The sequence below is a fragment of the Bidens hawaiensis genome, unplaced genomic scaffold (assembly GCF_021521415.1).
Source record: "Bidens hawaiensis isolate Kalapana, Puna unplaced genomic scaffold, B.hawaiensis_p1.1 tig00007166_1, whole genome shotgun sequence".
Lineage (NCBI taxonomy): Eukaryota > Viridiplantae > Streptophyta > Magnoliopsida > Asterales > Asteraceae > Bidens > Bidens hawaiensis.
In genome coordinates, this window is record NW_027491493.1 from 83,803 (window position 1) to 101,069 (window position 17,267).

General features: G+C 39.1%; 1 pseudogene across 1 annotated transcript; it reads right to left on the reverse strand.

The window, feature by feature from the left end:
• Positions 1-5,863: 5,863 nt before the first annotated feature.
• On the reverse strand, positions 5,864-9,885 carry LOC143634706 (3beta,22alpha-dihydroxysteroid 3-dehydrogenase-like; annotated as a pseudogene). The gene is made up of 8 exons (XR_013153907.1): positions 9,254-9,885; positions 8,191-8,340; positions 7,853-8,107; positions 6,998-7,084; positions 6,684-6,762; positions 6,497-6,603; positions 6,285-6,403; positions 5,864-5,985 (listed from the first exon to the last, which is right to left on the reverse strand). The product of XR_013153907.1 is annotated as a 3beta,22alpha-dihydroxysteroid 3-dehydrogenase-like (transcript).
• Positions 9,886-17,267: the final 7,382 nt, after the last annotated feature.

Below are 17,267 nucleotides of genomic sequence, written 5' to 3' on the forward strand. Positions count from 1 at the left end.
ACTTAAGTATCCTCATCTTTTCATTGCTGATTCTCTAATTTCGGGACGAAATTCCCAAAAGTAGGGGATACTGTAACATTTCGGGTTTTTTTCCACTTTCTCATTTGTAACCGTTACCCGACCCACTTTCGGGTCCGGGCTTTATCATTAATAATATCTGCATTTATCGAGTTATAAGTTATTATAATATCTATATTTAAACTATTTAGCTTTGACACTTTTAACCCAATATATAAAGTTTGAACCATTCTATATCCACCTCCAAACTTGAAGGGCCTGTTTGTAAATTCTGTTATAATCCATATAAAGAAATGGATATCCACCACCAAACTAAACCCATAATCAACTTTCTTGTAACCGAAGCCAATAAATCAACTGATTAGCTGTCCAAATCGGTTGTAATCGATCTTTGAAATAGGAAATCGTTTATATTTGTTAGGCGCGGCCTCACCGACAGATTTATTATGTTAATTTCACCAATTGACTCGTTATTTCCTTTTTTATTCTAACAGTAAACCCTAAATCACGGATGAACACGATAACAATGATATTATTTCAATTAAATGCTTGAGATCATTCCTTGATTACTCGCCATCAATAACCCTAAAAATAATTGAATTCATTGACTTGTAAACTCGTTCATCGCGTCTTCTTTAGGCCGACTCTACTCACCCTCGTTCTCCCTCTTTCTGATTTAGATATAAGGTAATTAAACACTGGGTTTAGATCGCGTTTTCATAAGGATCATTAACCCTAAACCTGTCTTGATCGATTGTTAACGTTTTGGGGTTAATCGATTTTCTAGGGTTCTTGGCAAATGGGGGAAACCAGAACCAGATCATGTTCTTATTGTTTTGAAAACGAGATATGATGCATATGGCTGGGTAGCCTAGCTGGTCAACACTTGAACATAAGGGGTGGGAGGTCGCGGGTTCGACCCTCCCACGGCCCGATTTTTTTTTTTGGAAAATAATTGTTTTATGCTTTTAGTTTAATAATCCATTTTAATAATAATAATGATTAAACAAAGTTGTTTAACTAAAAACCGACCTTTTAATATTCGTTTTCGTTCACATATATTTTCTAAGACTCGTTTTCATGCATATATATATATATATATATATATATATATATATATATATATATATATATATATATATATATATATATATATATATATATTCATATATATATATATATATGTATAGATATAAATAAAGATACGTTTTTCATATATAAAGATACATAAATATATAAAGAAGATTTTTACTTAAAAACTAACGTTTTACTAAATACATAAATCAAGTAATTAAGTTATAAAAACTAAAAATAGTATTTTATATTTTCTTAAATCAAAGTAATAGTTTAAATATTAAATCCCTAAATAAATATAATATCGGTTATCGTTTAACTAGCATCGTAATTAAGACCCTTATTTTTAATCACATAATTTACTCTCTTAGGAGTTAACGTTCGCGCGTGATCTTCATATTTCATTCTCGCTACTTTAACCATCCTCGTTCATCTTTGAGGTGAGTACCACATTCCCCCTTTTTACTCGTTTTCATACTGTTTTGGGGACATATGCGTATTATTATATTTTCACACCTTATCTATACACAAAACTGCAACTTTTGTCTTATGTGTTAACTAATCTCATGCCTTGCTATATGTTTATGTGCTCAATGTGAACCGCATTCGGAGAAGTCCAGCATAATCTCAGAAAATAGTATGATCATACGCTAGTCGATTTAGCTTTGTGCTTTTCGACATCTCATTTTATTTGCTCATTGGTTGATTTGTTAATCTCGTTTGACACGTTGCAGCTATGTATTTTAATATATATGGAAACTGAACTGGTGTGTTGCTCACTCAACCTCGTGTTGAGAAACTATATTATTTTCACGATATGCAGGTTACCGTTTGATGTGAAGTGTGAACTTAGAAGATTTGTTTAAGGACTTATGCTAGAAGAGTTTATTTTGAGTCTTTAAATGTTCATTTGAATTATTTGATGTTTTGTTTACTTGGATTTCTTTTTGTAACGAATAATGGTGTTATTTGAATTGAATAAATAGATATTTGAATTTTAAGTATTTGCATGATAGTAACCTTACGAGCTGTGGCAATGGCCATGTTTTGAGAAGACATGGTCATGCTTTTCTTCAGAACCTTCTATTTTGTCTTCTCTTATTGCCTTTTATAACGTGGGGTGTGTCTTGGTTAACATGGTCATGTCTTGATTTCCTGATTTTTGTCATTACTTCGTATGCTCTAGGCATGGACATTTCTCGATTCACCATGGGGTGTGTCTTGTTAGTTTTTACTATTTATTTCTGTTTTTCTTCGTATTTCAGCTTGTTTTATTCCTTACGGCTATATTTAACTATAGATAGAAGTTATATACATTAGTGGTTATTTATTATAATATAGTTTCTGAAATTACGCTTATTTGGAGATATTTTAGTACTGAAAAGATGTATATTTTCTTATACATCAAATCTCCCCACACTTGGACGTTGCCTGTCCTCAAGCAAGCTTTGAACAAACTCTCCGTACTAGCAAGTCAATCGAAGCTGAACATCCTGAGAAATTTTATAAAGTCCTGGTAATCCATAAGAACAAAATGTGTCAGTATATGATTTGTAAAACTATGGTTTGCTTTTATAAGCTTCATATTATGTAAAATGTCACGTGCTCGCAATGTTCACACACACTCGGCTTAATGTCTGGATATACATGTAATGTTGTATGTCTAAACACTCTTAGCCAAGATATGACTTACAGAAAATATGCTTGTTGTGAGGTTAATTCTCCACCCACCTTGTGAAGCACTGCATGCGTCAAAAGACATTATATTTCCAAAGGTTTTAGTATGTGGGTGATAGGTTTTGTCGGGTATTTTGGTAAGGGTATTTGATAGGGTACGACTTCTTCTTCTTTCTGTCTTTGCTCCATTCTCCGTCCCAAAGTGTGGACTGGTGAATCAACAGAATATATATATATATATATATATATATATATATATATTACAATCCTAATGAATATTTTAAGGTCAAATCGTCAAGACCGGTTTTACCCAAGATATGGATCAGCTCCTCCTCAATCCTGTGTTGAACATAACTCCCAACTCTAATGCATCGTTCGGCTTTAAGCCTAATAGCCCTCACCATCATTAGTTCGGTATATTCGTATTGAGATTGGGTTTGACTTACTCTACATCTTCCTTCGTGGGACCAATATTTGCAGCTTAAACACTTTCATATCTTTTTTCTCGTCTTTTCATTGCGCTTTTGGAAATCACACAAGATGGTGGCCTTTGTTCATCTTGGCATCACTTTTTCCTCACCTCATTTCTAAAGAGAAAAATTTTCTTCCTAAGTTTTGGAGGCAACCTAGGTTTTGAGAATTGTAGGAAGCAAAGTAAATTGAAATCGAAAGAATGCATTCCAGTTCTTAGATTCTGCCGGTAAAAGACCAATGTTAGATTCTACCGGTGAAAGTGTGGTTTGGTAGGATAGGTTTTTGGGTATATTTGGTGATAGGTGTAGGGTTTATGTGGTGGTTTTTGTGATTTTTGGAAATTGATTACCTTTCTTGTTATGCAACATTTCGTCTGATCTCGAATAAAATTCTCAAGACAAGTTCTATTCCGCAAAAAATACCCGACTCACTCAAAATCAACCAATATATGAGTGTTTTTCTGAATATTTACGTAAAGGCTTAATTCTCACAAACAGGAGGACTGGGTGAAAATGCCATATTTTGCATAAAGTTATTCTCAATATTACAAACCATATTTTTTTTTATTTTATCATATTTTATAGTATAGGTAATTTTTGCTCAGATGTTTCTCGTTGTTTCTTAGTTTCTGGTTTGTCAATAATGTTTTAAAATGCATAAGGTTTTTTTTGCTGCAAAATCATAAGTTTGAATAATTTGTTCAAAAATTTTGCTTTTTAGACTTGGTTTGACTAAGGTGTTGTTTGTTTTTAAAGACAAAAACTGTCTGCAATCTGATTTCATCTGATTTTATGTCTGCAACTAAAGATGTGGTCTGAAGGTATGTAATCTGAAAATATAATATTGTTTGTTTTATAAACTGGATATCGTCTACATAAGCTGAAAATTAGTTACTTAACATATATATCATAATATATAGAAGTCATTTAACGTTTGTAGACTTCTAAAATAATTGTTGGTGGTATACGGACTATGGAAGTGGGTGGTGGTGTACGAACAGTGGAAGTGGGTGGTGGTTGACGATTGGTGGTTGACGATTATGGTAGGCGGTGAAAGGTGGTGATGGACGGTGGTAGTGGATGGTGATGATGGCCGATGGTGCGTAGTGGTGGTGATGGACGGTGGTGGAGGTGGGTGGTGGTGGACGGTGGTTGTGGTCGAGGACGGGTGGTGGTGGTGATGACCGATGGTGGTGGGTGGTGGACGGTGGGTGGTGGTGGTGGATGGTGTAGACAGTGAGTGGTGGTACTGGGTTGTGGTCGACGGTGTGTGGTGATGGTGGGTGGTTAATGGTGGTGGTGGTGGTTGCAGACAGTGGGTGGTGGTAGTGGGTTGTGGTGGTTGGTGGTTGACGGTGGTGGTGGTGGTGGTGGTGGAAGGTGGGTGGTGGTGGTGGTGGTAGGTGGTTGACGCACGGTGGGTGGTGGTGGTGGTGGACATCGGAGGTTGGTAGGATCATAAGAAGTGTGAAGACGTATGAAGATGATGAATATTAGCTTATTATTTAAGACCATATAAGCAGTTTTCAGATCTTTTTCTTTTTTTTAAACAAACTGTCTTCAAGAGCTTATGTCTGCGCGCCCGTAAACATAACCCTCCTGCAGACCTTTTAAGCAAAAACAAACACAACCTAAGTGTAAATCTCATCATCACACTTAAATCTCACATTGTTCTCAATGTGAACACATTTAAAATAAATGGAATCTAGGAGAAAAATGATTGTAACTTCCCTACAAGCCGAGACGAAATTTTTGTCATCTATTATCTTCTTGTCGGCTGCTTGAAAATTCTGGTACTAAACAAATCCTACATGCATAAAATCTACAACTACAACCCCAACACAAACATATTATACAAAATATATAAAGACCCAAAATAAGTATGGTGTATTGTTATCCATACCGCCCTACAACCAGACATCCTTCATAATAATAAAAATATTTCTTACATACAAAATAGATTGAAAGAAGCCTTCGGGTGTAACCTAACTGATAAAATACTCTCCTAAAAAGATATTTTTTCGATCCATATACAGAAAGGGAGTGTCAAAGTGTTAAATTTTGTGATTGGTTTGTCACCAATATCTAGAGGAAGAGGTTGTATTTATCATTTTTAACTTAATATATTTTGTGACAAAAATACTTGCAAAAGTTTTATGAAGTACGGTGTTGTGAAATTTGCTAAAACTATACACGCACTCGCAAGTGACGGTCTTAGTACGTGTTTTGGTGTGAGATGTTATGAAGTGACAAGGTGTCGTGAATTTAAATTATTTAACTCTTCCGCCGTGTTATGCGTAAACCCAAGTCATTGATTCGGATTTTAAGTTGTGACATCTGTTTTGACTGGTTTCATGGCCAACCCAACCTGTCTGTTTTGGAAAGCTTACGGGCTCTTTCTTTACTTATTAATTTAGAAGTATTTTATTTAATCCTATATACTTACATCATAATGTATATCATGTTAGCTTTCTTAAGGCATTGGATACACATAAATGTTAATGCAAGATAATGAAAAAGATTATTGATATGATCTTGCAAAATTATATCGCCCTAAACGTATGAAACATTTTAATCTTCAAAATTATAACCCATTCTCTTTTTCTTCTTTTTTTTCTTGGGGGTATTTTACTCTTTGCATCACTCTACTACTACATTACGACGCTGCACGATGATAGGATACCGCTTTTGTGTCCTTGTCGTCGGGAAAAATACCAACTTATCTTCTTCTGCTGGTATCCAACTGAAAAGAAAATTCAATTTTAAGCATTTAAACTTTAGTTCAAAAATGGAACACATTTAAGTACTAGAAAATAGATGGACATTTAATATATAAACAAATAAAATAATGGAAATATATAATCAATTTATGTAGAAAATTACGTGAAGCGCGTAAACATGTGTACATGTTTAATTATGATAACTGCTATACATATTACATAGTCAAGACTATGTAGCAATAATTATGTGGTTTTTGTAATTTTCTACCTAGAAATAATTATTTTTTAAACATGCTCCCTGCTTTTTATGTATATAAGTTACCTGAAACGGGTGATGAGATGATGAAGAAAAACAGATAGTGCGACCCTTGCTAGCTCGTAACCTGGGCATCGCCTTGGTCCGCCACCAAAAGGCATAAAGTTTGTCAAGTCTGAAGTTTTCTGTTTACATAATTATATAAAACCAAAGATTAATTTACAATAAGATAACATGATACATCTGTTGTTTTCAAATAAACAGAGATAAATTAAAACCTGCCATCTCCAAGGGTTGAAAACACGAGCATCCTCGAAATTGTCTTGACCAAGATGAACGGCTCGAAGAGAGGCAAACACTTTTGATCCTTTTGAAATTGTGTAATCTATTTAAAATAAAAACAAAAATCAGTAATTGAATTTCATGTAACTATACACTTAATGCATACATAAAAGCCAGTCATACCTTTAATCTTGACGTCGGACATTGCTCTCCTAAAGACACCACTAATTATGTTGGAGAGCCTCAAAGTCTCGTTAACAACCTGGAAGAACAGCAAAACATAAAGATCTTGTATTCTTGTTTTAATTATATCAGTTTCATTTATTTTTTATTGTATGATTAATTCATTCTAACAAACTTGTATTAAATTATATAAATAAAACCCATAACATTTTAAAGACTATAAAAAAATGTAAATTCATGTATATTTAAAAATGAATTATCATTGTCTGGTTAAAATGAATAATTTACAAACACTATAGATTTAGGGAACTTACGCATTGTGTGAAAGGCATAGACTTGTAATCATCCCATTCAAGAGCCAACGATGCACCTTTTTTCATTCTAATTTCTTCATGTTCTTCCTACAAGTATAAGATTTGGAAACAAGTTATTAATAAAAGAAAGTGTATGATGTCGATTGAACATAAATGAAACGTGTTGCGTGTTTGTTGTAGAAAATAACTCTTGTACGATTTATCTACGGATGACTAACCAAACAAAATCATGAATGAACTTTGTGTATGTTTAATCACATACTTAATTATAAATTTAGAACTTAAGGCCAATGTTCAAATGTCTTGGGTTAGTATCACTTTCGCAATTCACATCAAATTATTTGATGAAGATGGGATATTGTGAATGTGGAGGCATTTGAGTCAAGGCCCACATACATTTGACCTATTGGGCTTGATCCTCTGTATACCTATAATTTTCTTTAACCAGTGGCTTCTTCTCTCTTAATTCTAATTTTGTCCTTAACTTATGACTTTTCTAACACATTGTGGCTGTTTGGGATTCCTTATTTTCGCTCCTTATAGCTTATAACTTATGCCTAATAAGTTATAAGATGTTTGGGAAAGTTGGGTTTTGTGAGTGTATAAGGCATAAGTTACAACATTGTAACTTATACTTAAATAAGGTATAAGGAGGTAAAATAAGGAATCCCAAACACCCCCATTGTTTACTTTACAACCTTTTCTCCAATTTGATATTTTGTCCATAGACTTTTCGAATAAACTTTGTACTTTTCTTATGATGTAGTAACCTATTTTAATACTTTCCAAAATAAAAAAATTCACAATATACTCAGTTTAATCATGTATGTCACAAATATATGATATAAAACAAACCTTAAGCTGAGCAAGAGCCGAAGGTGTGTCCGTGAGGAACTTACCCGCAAGAGTCATGGTGGTCGATGTGGTGTCATAACCCGCAACCAATAGAGACACCAAGAAGTCCACAATCTCCTCATCAGAGAAGGTGATATCATCACAATCACTATCAAACAATGCCGCCAACATATCATTCTTCTTCACTCCTTTTTCCCTTTCTACCCTCCGCTCTCTCACCACCAAATGTAATGCCTCCGTGACACTCTTTCTTGACTTCAAAAACATAATGTCATAACACATTAGTTCCAACATATATTTTTTCTTAATTTAATAAAAAAGATTGAAATAATGAGTACCTGAATAGCACGACGATAAGTGAGGGAAAGGAAGGGAATAGGAATGGAAAAGAAGCCTTCGATTACAAGCATGTACTCTTTCCTTAAATTCTCCGTCCACTCACACGGGTCAATGCTCAATAGTTGTTTCAGTGTCAACTCAAATGTTATCTACACAAAAGGAAAAAAAGAGCATGTTGATTCATAATTGATGATTTACAACATAATTGCATGTTTTTTTTTATGATTTCCACTTTGTCCCCCTTTTTAGATTTACACATGGAATGGAATAAACACAATGATTCGGCCTTCCATTACTTTACATCAAGTAGTTGGAAACTAGATTGGGATTGGGCACATGACCAAACACAACACTTCATCTTATGTTACTATAATAATACTTATGTACAAAGCATTATATCTTCTAAAAAAATATTAAAAAAGAATTTATTAAAACCCTTATCTTCATTTTTGGAATATATATATTATTTATTTATTTATACAAAATAATATCTTGGACCAAAGAGCCCACATGAAATTTAGCTCTGTCAATCTGTCACAATCGATTGCACCTTGCTCCTAACTTGGACTACTTGTCAAACTTGCCACTTTCAAACCGGGTTAACTCAGATTCGCACCATTCTAACCGGAAAACTACTGTGTGGACTGTGGATGAAACCAGAAAAACCTTATACGAAACCCAAAAAAAATATCCGAAACAAAAACTGACGGGTGGTTTTTCTGTGTTTGTAAAACCGAAATTCAGTTCAATTTTGGTTTTGCATGTATTAGAAATAAAAAAAAAACCAAACCAAACCAAATCGAATTTAAAAATTTCCACTTTTTTTTCTGTTTTAAGCAATTTATAAAAATTTAATAACCACCTAACTCGTATTGTTTAGCACAAACATATAACAATCAATAATTTATTAATTAACAAAATAATTTAGGCCCAGTTTCACTTTCTTAGACCAAAATTTTGGAAAACATAAACATAACCTGAACCGAAAAACCCAAAACCGAATTTTTTCAAAAATTGATTTTGTTCATTTTAACCCAAAACCAATCCAAACCGAAATATTACCTTTTTGGCTTCTTCCATGAGAAATATCCGTCCGGTCCAATTATCCAGATTCAGGCGAACCAACCGATCAATATCCACCAGCAAATGATCCTTAATAATAGTCGAATTAGCGAAACTCATCGTCAACGAATGCATTCTCCGGTGCAAACTCCCTCTCATGAGCAACAACGAGTGTTTCCCAACCAAATTCGCAATCGCCCGGATAACTCGACTCGAAAAACCTTCCTTCATTCTGCAAGATAAACCGGTTCGACTCGGCGTCCGCGGAAAACACGGTCCGCTCACCGAACACACGCGTAGTAAACACGGAGCCGTATTTCGACACTCGGGTGTCGATAAACGGCTCCGGGTTCTCCGTCTTGTAGGCGGCGATTAATTGAAGCGTTTCGCCGATAAAAGGCAATCCGATGCTACCCGGCGGAGACCCGGGTGTCCGCCGGGTGGCAAGGAGGAAGGTGATGGTAGAGAGAGTAAGAGTGATGATGAGAGAGAGTAGCATAATAATCATAATGGTAATTGATTACAAGTGAAGTGAAGTGTGTGGTTTTGAAGGTGTTTGTTTGATTCTCTCTCACACAGTGTGGTGTGGTGTGTGTGTTGCAGATGAAGCTGCACACGAATGGATTACACAGAATGTAAAAGGGAGACAATGAAGGGGAGAATGAATGAATGAATGAATGAATGAATGTGATGTCGGTACGATTTTGGAGGTTTTATAAAGTTTTGAATTTTATAGAATCTTTTTATTGTTACTCCATTATCGACAAAAGTTTTAGTCGACTCATTTTAGGTAATAAATTGAAAATCACCAAAATGGTTATTTACTTACTCTTTTATCACTTAAAGTTACATAAAACGTTTATTTGACCAGCTTTTTTAAGGATGTATGTTAGAAATCCTGTTGACTTTTTCATTTTTAATCATTAATCGATGAGAGTTTCAGCAACAAGACAACGTCATTTGTTGATAAGTTAGAAAATCTCATCGACTAGACTAGACGGGATTTTTTAAAAAACATAGTGAAACGATGGGAAATGAGCAAGTGATGAGTTATTGTTGGTTAAAATGACGTGGTTATTGAAAAGGCGGGTTAACCGGATTTTTAATGAATATTGTTGGAAAAGAGGATAAGTGAATATTTAATTGAATTTAATTAGTAAAATGGACACTTTTCGTCATTAATTTGAAAATCTTTCTAATTTAATTAAGTTGTGATTCTCCTTTTAATGCCATGCAATAAGTTTTTTGTTTTGTTTTTGAAGTGCGTGATGCAATAAAGTTACTATTATAGATTATCTATTTTAGTTAAAAAAAGATTTATTTAAAGTTTTAAAAAAAATCCTATTTTTAACATATTTCACCATCATATCAATATAAAGATATTTTAATTTAAGGCGTTATTAACAAAATCAAACCCGTTAAATGTATTACCAAAAAGTTATTATTATGGTACTTTTTTTTGACAATTTATTCAGTTAAAAAGTTGATTTTTTAGACGGTAACAATAAAAATAATTTTAAACTAGTATGAACCGGTCATGTTTACGTCCTAGATTATCTTTTAAAGTTGAAATCTCGACTCATTTTGATTAATTTTATAACCTCTCACCAAAAAATTAAAAAAAATAATTAAAAAATTATAACTCGAAATATAAATCAAAAACTTAAAAAGTAAAAACACTAAAAAGTTTTCTCCGTTTTTCTCGTTTCATTAAAAAAGCCCGAGAAATGTCAACCCGTTTTGACCCGTTTCAATCATTTTCTTTTTAGTTTGACCTATTGTGACCCATCATATAAATTTTATACAACTCATTCAACCCATAGATCACAATTGTCACCCCTAATCAAAAGTTGAAAACCAGAACGAGATGAGACTTACTAAAGCCTCCTTCAACGAGATAATAAAACGTGTGGCCATCACAGTTGTAGGTGAACTTGTTGGAAGCAGGAAGCTTCTGGAGGCACTGAGCAGTGATGGATGGAAGTTGCCGGTGAAATCGGTGTACTCTGAGAGGATTACGGTGCCTCTCGCCCTTGGAGAGGGGGCCCACCTCCACACCCCTTACGGCACCCATCATTGGAACGATCTTAACCTCGGCGCCCCACCACCAAGGGCGCCCTTGGTGGTGGCGTCCCGCCAACCACTAATCCGCACCCCCTTAGCATCAAGCCTGATATACAAATCATTAAAAAATTGTGGAAGTCCCTTACTAGGTGGATGATGCTGAAAGACGGTTAGACCTTATGCTAACCGAAGAGCGCAGAGACCTAGCCGCAGCGCGTGAAGAGAACTACAAGCGACAAATGCAAAAGTACTACAACACGCGGGTGAAACTCTGCAACTTCAATGTCGGAGACCACATACTGCGTAACAACGAGGCTTCGAACCAAGAGCGCCCTGGAAAGCTGGCCCCGGTCTGGGAAGGGCCATACATTATTAAAGAAGTTTTGGGAAAGGGCGCATACCGGTTCGAAAGGCTCGATGGCACCCCCATCCCAAGAACATGGAATGGAGCTCAATTACGCAGATGTTACATGTAGATCAATTCCAAACCTGTAAAGAAAAGGCCTAGAGCCACTTCTAATGGAAATGATTCTCCTTATCACATTGTGTTGATAGCCTTACCTTTATACTTATGAACTGACCACACTGATATGCCGGTATTCACCGCATAAATAAGTGAGGGAGGAAGTAAGTCGTTACGTGTGGAAAGCGGCACAACCCGCATAAACACAAAAACAGTAAATATTTCTAAGGGGAAGATGAGGAAAACCTTCACGCAGGTCAGATATAGATGAAGTTTGGTCATCCTACTAAGTGAAAGTGTCGGTCCTACCCGCACAATCATGATAGAGGAAACAGAACATTAACCTATTATTTGACACGTGCCGAAAGGTTAACTTATTCAAAACACTTAGACAATTGCTAAGTTAAACTAAAATATGCATGAGAAAATCATATGTTTACAAGGCAAGGTGTTAACAAAATATTTTTATTCACAATAAAAGTTGTTCAAACATTAAAAAATGGCTAGGTATCTACCCGCCTACAAAAAATACAAATCTATCCTAACGGTTGGAAGGAATCTCAAGATTCAAGCCTCGGGACCACTTCCTCCAAACACACTTGAACCCGCACCATCAGTCGGCTGCGGCGGTTCGAGGAAAGCTTTGAGAACAGCTAGCCCGTCATCAGCGGCAGCAACTTCATTAATCTTCTCCACAACCGGATGCGAGAAGGCAGCATACTGGTTCACAGCTTGGTCATAGGCAGCTTCAGTGTTAACATCGTGTAAAGGAAATCTGGAAGGCGGGATGCCTTTCTCTGCAAATCCTAGACCAATCAAGAAGCCAGCCTTCTCCCCATCCTCATGAGAAGCGTTGAGGGCTGCGCTCATGGCATCGTCATAAGATGTGTTCGCGAAAATCCGATGCACAACCTACAATAAAAAATATATATAAAAAAAAACTTAGAATAAGTATAAAGAAAAGCGCAAAGCAAAGAAATTATGGAGCTACGCGTACCTGCGGCAACGCTTCTCGTAGAAGCCAATCCTTATTAGATAGAGCTTCTTGAAGGGTAGCTTGAGCTTGATCGCGGGTGCGTTCGGCTTCATTCTTGTTGAGGTTGGCAAGCAACACGTCCTTTGCAGCAGCCTCTTCAACGCCTTTAAGCTTGCGCTCAGTGCGATCAAGCACAGCCCTCTGATCCAAAAGCTCCTGTAGCTTCTTGGCATCTTCTAAATCCAAAGCCTCATGAGCCTGGTGAAGCTTCTCCAGTTTGGCTTTAAGCTCTTCATTCTCAACGCGCAGAGGCTCAGCAACGGCTTCGGCTTTGGTGGCCCTTTCGGTGGCATTACGCGCAGTTTCCTTAGCCAACCTAAGCTGTTCGTTAACAGCTTGGGTAGCCTTGGAACAGGCCTCATGCCTGGCTTGGATCTCGGCCTCAAGGTCCTTGAAGGCCTTCTCTTTCTCCGCAGTGATGGCGGCAAGCCTCTTGTTTTCCTCCCGTAGCGATCGCGCCTGAGCCACCTCCAGGCTACGCGCAGTCTTTAACTTGTCGTTTTCACGACAAAGTAACTCGACACGCGGCTGCATCCGGGCGAGAATGATTCGAAGCTCATTGGACAACCTACCCTCCTGGTAGCTAGCCATTGCCTCCCCCAATGCACCGCTTGGAGCGGCATGGCGCGCCTAGTCGACGCAGTCCGCAGCCTTCCTTAGAGTTATTCCCCGGCGGATATTCCACCTTAGAGCATACACCCCATTGGAATCCTAAACTGCAAAAACAAAAAACAGTTAGGAAAAAATGATAAGAATGGATAATAGGCCAAAATAACCCCACGCACCTGTAGGGTCGATAACAGGCCGATAGCCGCTAAACCCATCACCTGAACCTAAAGGATATTCATCCAAGAGGTCAAGGAGATGGGAAAGAGGCAAAGGGTGGACTCCCTCATCAACAGAGGTAAGTCTAGAGGTTCCAAACATACCTGGAGAACTGGCCCCAACAGAGGTAGTCGCTGACGCCGAATGCGACAATGCAGAAGCTATTGAGGTAGACACCATCGGAGATGAACTCATTTGAGATGAACTCATAACCGTGGTAGCAGCCGCAGATGAACTCGCGGAAAATGTCACCGCCGGTCCGGTGAAGGATGTAGTAAAGATGGCACTGACGGCCGGCGGAGATGACGTCATAACTGGAACAGTTGCTTCAACAGCATGAGCAACTGAACCAGCACCAGAAACAGGCGCAGCCGCCTGGGTCATCGCCTCAGATAGGTTGACCAAACCTATCATCGTGGGTCCTGAACTGCTTCCTCCCGCACCGCTCTCGAAAGCGGATAAGTCCACTCCTGCATGAAGAAAAACAAAAGGTATTAAAAACAAAGGCGGAAGGAAATGCGGAAAAGGTGAACAAAAAATATACTTACTGGCTTTCTTGATCCTGAAAGACCTGACAGGCGGAGATAGACCCGATGGGACTGGCCTCTTCATGCCAGTCACCTGCGCAACGCTTGTTGGCTCGGAAGTGACAGTTGTCTCAACCTCTAAAACAATGGTCTCGTTACCACCACCAAGGTTCCCCGCCGCCTCCTCACTTTCAGTCTCGGAATCAGAGTGATTCCCCAGGTCGACGACGGAAGCAACCTTCGCCTTGCCCTTCACGCCAGCAGCCTTCTTCTTCCTCCCATCTGCGGATCCCTCATCAGAAGATGACAAAATCAGAGGAATTCCAGCAGAAGTTTGAGCATAAAGAGGACGAGGATTAAAAAACTCCTTACCTGGCCGGTTGGCGCTCAAAATCTCGTGGCCTGGCGGATAGACCTCTACAAATTTATCCGCCGTTTGCTCCAAAATGGTTCTCATCGAGATCACGAGTACCCAACCATGCGGGACCACCAGTCTCCCGCAGATGCAAGAGCGACTGTAAGTCGTTCCCCTCTGAAATAAAAAAGATAACAATGTTAGAAGAAAAACCCTAAACCAACACAAAAGACGGAGCATACCGTAAGGAATAGAACTCAAACCGTATTCAAGGACGATGGGTATTTGCGGCGTCCCAGACCCGGCATCCTTCCACACGCGGCTCATCCCAAGCATCACCATCCCAGACTCCGCGAAGTGATAAACCGGAGTCTGGATCTGGGAAATCTTGGCAAACCATTCCGTCTCCTGGTAATTGGAGGCGTGAAGGTTAGGGAGTGCCCTCCCATTCTTGAACGTCATCGCGATGGGGACGACGCGAGCGGAGATGTAGAAAAACTCCCGCTTCCAAGAACGAAGACTACGCTCGGTAGCGCAGATCTTCAACCCCTTGATCCGAGTAACAAGGGTATACCAACCCTGGATGCACCTCCAGGTGTAGAAGGTCATCAGACGGTCGACGCGGGGCTCGATGTCCAAAATACGGCACACCCATTCGAAATGGCGAACTTTGGCAATTGCCATTAGGTGCACCTCCGTCAAGTGAACACCGTGTTTCTCCAGAACACGGTACACGAACTTCGTTAATGGGAATCTTAGATTCCCATATAGGAAGAACGAAGCGTAGACCCCTATCTTGCCCTTAGGGGCGTAGTATACGGTCTGGTTGGCCTCCGGGAACTCTGGCTCATACGGCTCCAGCATGAACTTCTTGACGATGTAATGGTATACATCGACAGAAAGAGTACACTGGCACTCGCCAGCAGTACTCTTATCGTCCTTATCGGACGTGGACGTCGGGTTCTCGAGGTAAACGTCAGACTCCTCGACGTTAACCTCTGGGTCATGAGTAGAAGAAGACATTTTTTAAATGTTAATGAAAGAAAGCGGTTTCAGGAGAATGCTCGCCGGAAAAGATGAGTATTCGCCGGAAATCGCTTAAAAGGAAAAGGAAATGTGAAGTGAAGGTATGGGACGAGATACACCCTCCCCCCTTATATACTCATCGAAATGAATGCGATGAATTTAATGCGGATGAGAGAGAAAGCGCAGGCGCAATGACACGACAACACGTGTGGATACAGCAAGCTGGTAATAGGTGTCGGAATGGCGCGTGTCATGAAACTCGCGCCCACGCGCCTGAAAAAGCGTCCTGATTGACCACATGCTGTCACGTCGTCATAACTTCCTGCACGTCCTGAAACCGTCAGAAGACGCCAACGTCCCTTCAACCATTTGGACTGTCCTTATCCTTTCACCAACTCTCCGAATTCCAAAAAGATTCAAAAAGATTCAAAAATAAGAGGGGATATACCCCCTTACCTTGGAAAATAAGAAACCATAAGACAAGTGCGGGTACAGTGTCAAGGCGAAACCCTTCACATACTTAGCACCTGCAGGGAATTGAAACCAAGAAGGATCTTATGGGCCATGCTTGCGGAAAGAGAAATAGCACCCCCGCATGGCGGGAACGTTGAGAACTAGATTGTTTGAAGCTTCAGGGTGGAATTGGTTGTTTAACATAACTGATCACTATGTCAAACTACCAAAACCTCGTGGAGAATCTACACAAGTGAAACTCAACGCTCCCGACTTGCAAGGAGGTTACACACCTACCCGCATCATACCCAAAGATCAGGCAGAAAAGTCGGGAATTTCTGCAAGTGACATTAGGAAAACTGCGGGAAGAATCCCCACGGAAAACCTTAAAAAAACGAAAAACCTTTTTCAAAACCCCTTGCTTAAAGTCCAAAAGTTCCTCTCACTTATTAACAATTCGTGAGAAGAACAATGGACTGGGGGGACTTGAAGAGGTAGGTCCCCCCCGCAAAGACCAGTTGGACCCGCAAGACACACCTTGAAGAGGTACGTCTGCGCAAAGACCAACTTGATCCGCAGGACCCACCATGCTCAGAGATGAAGACCTTACACGCAGTAAGCCAGCTGTTCCCGCAGGAAAGCTTCCCTTGGTACAGTACCCTGCCTGTTCCCGCAGCTGTGGGTACAAGCCAAGAAGGAAGGCTACCCGCACTAACAGTAAGGCTACACGCATAAGGCACTAACTCTTATACTTCAGCAATGTCACCCGAAGGAATGAGCAGGGCGGGAATATTTCCGCCCAAAAGAGCCAGTCCGTACGCTTCTAGAAGATCTTTTGTACTATACCTACCAAGGTATGGACAAATAGACAAGATCTGACAAAAGCAGCCCATGAACCAATCACAGGGTGACAGCTTACCGACAATAGTACGAGGAGGAGCACGCTCCAGTACAAAATGTCACTATCAGCCGCTGCCTACCCACCAACTCCCATCGTGGCACGAACGTAGCCCGTGGTTGGTGGAAAAGGAATATTATATACAGCTGGCCGTACCTGCTTGGAAACCTACCTTCGGCTATAAATACTCCAACACCTTGGAACGGTATCATTATCTTATTTTCTCTAGCTATTTCTCTCTATATACACTTATATTCAGAGCAATCTAGTCTGATTCTCACGCCGGAGGGTGGTCACAAGGAGGAACCCCCCTCCCTTCTCAGTGACGAGCTCACGGTGTCTGTTTTGCAGGTCGAGAAGAATAACC